The sequence below is a fragment of the Arvicola amphibius genome, chromosome 5, assembly GCF_903992535.2.
Source record: "Arvicola amphibius chromosome 5, mArvAmp1.2, whole genome shotgun sequence".
Taxonomy (NCBI): domain Eukaryota; kingdom Metazoa; phylum Chordata; class Mammalia; order Rodentia; family Cricetidae; genus Arvicola; species Arvicola amphibius.
The window spans coordinates 45718561-45726161 of NC_052051.1; positions in this window are offsets into that span (position 1 = coordinate 45718561).

Consider the following 7601-nt stretch of genomic DNA (forward strand, 5'->3'; position numbering starts at 1 on the left):
GTGGGTATGAGTGTGTGCATGCGTGTATGTGAGAAGACCACGAGAGGATTATGTTGAAGGGAGCAGGAAGGGGGGAGCCATCTAGGTCTCTGACAAATGACAGAGCTACAGGGTTTGGAGCTGCCGTCCAGGGTTTTGATCTTGCCTTGATTCAGTGTTTCTTTACCATGCCCTCATTGCTCCCTTTCAGAACAGCAATGTATGAATGTATGTTCTGTGCCACTGTGTGTTGGAAGTATGTAATTGTGTTGTAGGATATAAAACTAGCCCCCTCTACGAACTGTTGTGGTGACCCCCGAGACAGTCACAAGCTCTGTAGTTTGCTCGTTAGCCACTCCAGGCTGTTTGCCCTTCGCTCATCTCTTCCCTTTTGTTTGCACTTTTTTTTTTTGTCTGATGATTTATTTATCCTTTCCCGCGAACTTTTTTTGGCTTCATGTCCATTGGCACGGGCAGGCTTGGCTGACAGCCTCGCAGAGTGGCGCTTGGGCGCCCCCTCGCTTTTCCATTGATTCTAACCTTGCTGTTGGGCATCGTGGTGGTGCAGGGCTGGAGGCATGCGCAGTGCCGAACCTGTGGCGGAGCTGCGCTGCCAAGACGCCATGCATGAACTAAAGTCCAACTCTTTTTAGTCCCACCTGTTTTTAGAGTTTCCACTGGCAAATTTGCTTTGATTTTCATGGGCCCACCTATGCACCTGACTCGCCCCTCTCCTGCCGCTTTAATATGTTTCCTTTGTTAGGTCTTCCTTTTCTTTTATAAACTCTAATATTACATAGGGGATTCTTTTTCTAGCTATGTCCATTTGGTTTTCTTGTACCCAGATGAACATTTCTTTCCACATAGTTGGAGACTTTTCTTCTATGAGTTTATTGACTTTACCATCAAATTTTTCTCCTTTGCCTAAAATTTGTAGATATGGCCTTTTCATAATGTTGCAAAGATCTTACTTATTCCATCTATACATTAAAATATTTTCCATTGAGTTTGACTGTACAATCTGGTTCCTCTACACTGTCTGCAGGCCTTGAGATTCTGCCCCAAGGTTCTCCACTGAGATGCTTATTTGACTTACAGAATCTCCTTCCCAGTTTCATTTCGGCTTGATTTTTCTCCAGTATTTCTGTCTCTGTTGAGTTCTATTTTCACAGACTGAATTGATTCTCTTATTTAATTCAGCTGTTTGTGTTCCCTGGATTCCCTTCAGGAGACTATTCATATCACTTTCAAATCATCCACAAGTTTATTCACGTCCTTTTTGAATTCTTTGAGCATGTTTGTATCAGTTCTTTTGAATTCTTTCTCTGGAATCTCGTCTAAGTCACTCTATTGGGGGGCATTACCATGGGGTTAGAAAAAAAATTGTCTTCAGAGGGCATCTCGTCTTGGCTGCGTCTCATGTGGCTTGTGTTTCTGCACTGAGGCTTTCCTGTCTCGGTGCATTAGTTTGCTGACTGAGTCTTTCTGGCACCCCTATGTTCAGCAAGTGTTTGGCTTGGTACTTGGTGTTTCCCTGGCTTGTTAGATTTTGGTTCAGTTCACGTTGCTTGAAGTTCAAAGTGGTAGCTGAGGCAACTATGGCCACCCTGGACCAAGGGTGGGAGAACCACCACTAACCTCTTTCTGTGTGTTGAAGGGAGACACTCCATTCAGCCTCTGACCTCACAAGCCAGAGTGCACTCAAGACTATGGTGTGTGTGTGTGTGCGCGCACGCGCGCGCATGCATGGTGGGATGATGTCATGGGTCCTTTGAGTTCACGATCCTGATGTGCACTGGGGACAGGTAAGTTGTATGTCATCTGACTCGCTCCATCGGGGTGTGCTAGGAGCAGAGGAAATCTCACATCCTCAACCTCACCAGCCTAGATGCACCTGACACCGTACTAGTGTGCACCAGGGTAAAGGGTCTCATTCTTCTCTCCTCATCAGCCGGAGCATGTGGAATGCAGATGGGGTACAGCAGCAAACTGTAGGGATGGTGGGCTCTGAGTCCTCTAACCTCATCAGGCAGGTGGAACAGTGGGCAGAACTGTACACTGGGTATGGGGAAGGAGCCACATCTGCTGGCTTCCCCAGATGGATTTTACACAGAAGTGTGTCCTGGGGCAAAGAGTGTCAAGACCTCTAACCTCTTCCACATGGGTGTATATGGGGTGGAGGAAATGTGTGTGGTCAGGGGCGGGTGTCTGGAGTCCTCCAATTCTCCAGCTGGGACAGACTCAGGATGGAGGGAGGGTCAAGGTTTCTCTTTAATGACATTTATCCCTTTATCAGCTATGATTGCTTCCCATGTCCTGTGTGTCTCAGCCTTAAACTCACACTCTTTTACTCACCAGCGCATATTCCCACTTTTCTGCACTCCCTTGACACGGATCTAAGAGCAATCAGCAACTACCATTTCACAGCCTGCATGAGTTCTGTCCCACAATTTCCTCACCAGACAACTGATGTGGGATTTCCCTCTGTATGCTGTGATTGCCATTAATGAATAAAGAAAGCTGGTTTGACCCTATAGCAGGACAGAACACAGTTAGGTAGGGAAAACTAAACTGAATGCTGGGAGAAAGAAGGGCAGAGTCAAGGAGAAGCCATGACAACACCGCAACTTTACCCAGTAAGCCACAGATTACTATACATAGATTACTATAAATGGGATAAATTAATATTTAAAAGTTAGCCAATAAGAAGTTAGAGCTAATGGGCCAAGTAGTGATTTAAGTAATATAGTTTCTGTGTAATTATTTCAGGGCTGAGCAGTTGGGGACAAGTGGCCTCCCTTAAACAAGTTGGTGCGCAATGTGGTCAACTAAAATCCAAATTTATTCTCACTCAAATTTTCTGGACAAGGGCAGAATGCAGCCAGATCCTCCGTGAGAATGTAGCATGGATAATCCCTAGCCAGTTCCCAAGAGCGTCCTGGTTCTTCTCGGAAACATCATGAGCCAGGCCCCTGCTCTCCACATTTCCCGTGTAGTGCTGACCTTCCACTAAATATCGGTACTGCTCTTGTTGCTTTAACAAAACCTTAAGAAGAACAAGTTTATTTTAGCTTACGGTTTGAGGGTACAGTCTATCACGACAGGGTAGGGAATGAGAGGCAGGAAGGGCTGCTCTGACTGTGATGCCAGGGATGTGGGACGCTTGGTCCTGTGTACCCACCATCAGGAAGTAGAGAGCAGTGTGTAGCGTGTTCTGTGTGGGTCCAGGACCTCAGTGCAGGGTATGGTGCTGTCCTTACTCTGGGTGAGTCTTGACCCTTCAGTTAAACCTCTCTGGAAAGACTTTCACAGACATGCTCAGAGGTGTGGGGTTTCTCACGGGTGATCCTAAACACCGACAAGTTACAGTGGCTAGTAACCACACTTCCTTCCTGACATTCTCCAGCACTAACCAGTATTTGGTTTTGTGGTCTGTGCTTATTTAAATGCTCACAGCATCATCTATTTCCTACCTCTCTCCCACAACCCCCAGGGCAGCTTCTCCGTCGGCATGACAACGAGCTTGTAGAAAGCACGAAGTATTGCTGCCGAAGCCTCAGAATCTGACTGGAAGCAGGGACTCTCTAGCCACTTATCTATCATTCACTGAAATCTTGGGCTGGTAATTTTAGGGCCTGGTAATATCAGAAGGTTACATCATTCAGGGGTGAAGCATGTCCTTGTCCCATTAAAAAAATGCCCAACTCCTTTAAACTCTCAGCTCTTCAGGATTCAAGCCTTAGATTTACAGATGCATGTAATTCTCCCGCAGGCCACTAGGAGGTGTCTCTCTCCCATTTCTAAGGACTGTAATATATTGGGAAGAATGCACTGCAATATATCCTCTGGGAGAAATGGGGGAACGTAGCTGTCTATTTTAAAACAGCAGCAAATCCTCTTTTTTAAAAAAACATAGTTAAGCTGTTTTAATGTTGTTAACATTCTTACATGAAATACTTTAATGTGTCTGCCTGTGTTCAAATATTGAAGTTTCATTAGAAAGAAAGATGATCTGTTATCGATTGGCTATAAATGACCTGGACCAGCAAGGTGTTCTTCTGTGACAGGGTCCTGAGAGAGAGGACCAGGAGATAGAAGATAGAGGGTAGACGATAGAGAAGATAGAACATTTGGGGCTGACTGGGAGGTCTTGCATAAGCTGTCTTATGCCAAGTAAGCTTATTAAGAAGTATAGCATCTTATATATTATTTTCAGGGGAAAAAGTGGGACAGAGTCAGGAGAAACTATCATCCAATGGGACAAAGACAGCAAGAAGCTAATCAAATGATGCTGCACAAAGGGAACACAGGGTGTATCAAGAACATTGCAGACCTGAGCACAGTGACTTGGGACTAACACCTTAGCCCTGTATGGTGGGAAAGAGCAGAGAGGATTAAGGAAGCAGCATCTGGGGTTAGCAAAAAACCTAGCTCTAGAGAAATTCCCAGGAATCCACAAGGATGACCCCAGCCCCGTAGTCAGACTGATGAATATCTTAAATACCACCATAGAACTTTCATCCTGCAACTGAAGCAGAGACCCACATCGGAGCACTGGACTGAGCTCCCAAAGTCCAGTTGAAGAGTGGGAGGAATGAGAATATGAGCAAAGAGGTCAAGACCATGATGGGTACAGTCTACCTGAGCTAACGGGAGCTCACCAACTCCAGCCAGACTGGGAAGGAACAAGCATAGGACCTGTGGTTGACAGTTGCATGGCTGGGGCAGACTGTAGGGCCACTGGCAGTGGCACCAGGATTTATCCCTGCTGTTTCTACTGGCTTTTGCCAGTAGAAGAACCTATTCTCTTTGGATGGATACCTTGCTCAGCCTAGATATAGTAGGGAGGGCCATTTTGGTTTTTTTATTTTTTTTCATGGTTTATTTTTTTATATTTAAAAATTTCAGTCTCCTCCTCTCCTCCTTCCCCTTCCCTCCCCTCCCCTCCACCCATAACCCCCCTCCCTCTCCAGGCCAAGGAGCCATCAGGGTTCCCTACTCTATGTTAAGACCAAGGTAGGAAGGGCCATTTTGGACCTTCCCCAAAACAATATGCCTTACCCTCTCTGAGGATTGGATGGGGGTGGAGGGGGAACGGTACATGGAGGGAATGGGAGGAGGGGAGGAAGTAGAAACTTGGATTGGTATGTATAACGAAAAAAAAAAGATTGTTTTCTGTTTGAAAAAAATTAATTAATTAACTAGGGAACAGCATCTGTCAAGGGGAAAGGCCTCTTCTCTACAAGGGGCAATTCCTCCTGTGCAAGTGTGAAGCTTGTCTCCGAGACAGAATGGATACCCCTGTCCTTAACTCAAGGTGAAGGGCAAACCCCAGGAGTGGCTGGCAGAGAAAGAGAGGGAGTTGTGGAGTTTGCAGCCAGAGATAGAAACCTATCCTGCACAGCTGGGGACCTGCTCTGTGGCAGAGACTTAGGGCTCAGCTGCCCTTGGTCACCAGAGTCATGGCCAGGTGGGAGTCCTGGGGAGATCTTGGCATGGGGAGCAAGTGTGGATACAGATTCTGTTGTTGGTCTCCCCGGCCCCCACCCCCACCCCGCCACCCAGGAATTGGGGTGTGGGAGCAGCTTGACTAGCGGAAAGAGGCCAGCATGCTTGGTGACGCTTACTCACTGGTGGGGCAAGGGGATGTGAGCCTCCTGGGCCAGTGGACCTGAGCTGCAGCCATCACAAAAGTGCTTCTGGACTCTTCTAGGGAAGCTAGGGACAGCAGGTGCACCTCTTGCAACAAAACCACGCTGCCTGTGTTAGGGAGCACGCCGTAGACAAAGCCTGCGCTTCAACACAGGCTCACAAATGAGGTTCGTGGGCACGTGGTGGTGAAAGTAGACTTTTGTTATTTTTCTGTGACTTCCGGCCTGCTCTAACTCTGTAGGTGGAACAACAGGAAGGAGAAGGAGGAAGGCGAGGTTGGCTTCTCCTTCACAAGCATGGGGGAGGCCTGAGCTGAGTGTAATGGGAGCCGGCTCTGAACTGGACGTGATCTGGCGGTTTCTATTTAGAATGGACCGGTTACTGAAATTTGGAAAAATAAAACACAATGCCCTGAATGGGATTAGAACGACGACAGAAGAATTATTGGGCCTGCTTGAGGTCATTTTTGTTGTTTGAGACAGGGTTTTACTATATAGCTTAGGCTGGCCTTGAACTATGATCTCCCTAACACACCTTCCAAGAGCTGGGAATGCAGGCAGGTGCTTAGATGCTGGGGTTATTTCAACGGGCAAATGCTGGGGAGTCACGTGGCTCTCTGACAACAGACTCCTAACTGAGGCTATCCCAGGAGGGGGCTATAGTTCTGACGCAGTTTGAGTTTTTCCCGGAGGCTCATGAGCCAGAAGCCCAGTCCTCAGTCTGGCTATGTTAAGAGGCAATGGGAAGCTTTGGGAAAAAGCAATCAGGCAGCCATTAGGAGTGCTGCTTCCAGGAGGAATAGCCAGCTCTTATGGGACCCCAAGTTGTGAGACTGAATTGTTACAACACAGAGGGACTGGCCTTGCCCCACTCTCTGACTTCCTTTCGTATTAGATGACTTTTCTTCTTGCATATACGTCTGCCACCCGCAATGACATCCCTACCTGAGCTACTACGGTGCTGTTTGGACTTTTAGCCCTCCAAACTGTGAGCAGACTAATCCTCTTATCGGGCTATTGCCCAGCCTCAGGCATTTTGTTAGAGCTACAGGGCACAGACTAACACAGCACAGTGGCGCAAGCAGAGCCTGCTCTACCTTAGGTTTCCTGAAAATACCTTGAAATCCTCTCCCTGGTGCATATATACAGGTCCTGAAGGAGTTCCCTGAGCGTGCACAGTGTTAGGACCTGCCTTTACAAGGAACTCCCTGCGAAGGCAACCTCATATAATTTGTACATTACATTAGGAAGTTTGAACTGTCTTACAGTGTTCCCCTGTTTTGTTCCTTGAAGCCACAAAGACAAGCACATTCCCTATGGACACAGAGACACAGCAGAGAAGGCCACCTCATCCAGCCCGTCTCTAGATGAGGTGACCCCAGTCCCTCCCCACCTTCACCACCCGAGGCAGTGCGGTCTGATGGAATTGACATTGTATGATTGCACGCATTTAACATTTATTTTGACTGTAAGGATGGAACCGGCGTGGTATGATTGCCTGCATTTAACATTTATTTTGACTATACGGTGGAATCGGCGTTGTATGATTGCATCGTTTAACATTTATTTTGACGGTAAAGGATGTGAGTACTGTGTTATGTGATTAGCTAAACTACTCCTTGCCTTCCATGGAGGCTGAGGGAGGAACGGATATCCCAACTGCAGGCTCGGGATCAGCAAACAATCCAGGCTGGCTTCTTCCCAAGGTGCGTTGAGTTCCTAGAGGAGGCGCCGCTGCTCTGTCCGCAGCATTGATAGAGGCGAGAGATCAGCAGGGCCAAGGGCTCCAAGGGAAGCAAGGAGGACATGTGCAAAAATGATCAAGTCCTAGACCAGGGTGGACCTGTCCTAGCTTGAGGTGAAGGGAGTTGGGTGGGGGCTCGCTAGAAGTCCATGTCTGGCAGCTGTGGGGACACAGAAGGCTTCTCAAGCTGGACAGCATAGAGAGCAGTTTCACTCCCCAGGAGAGCC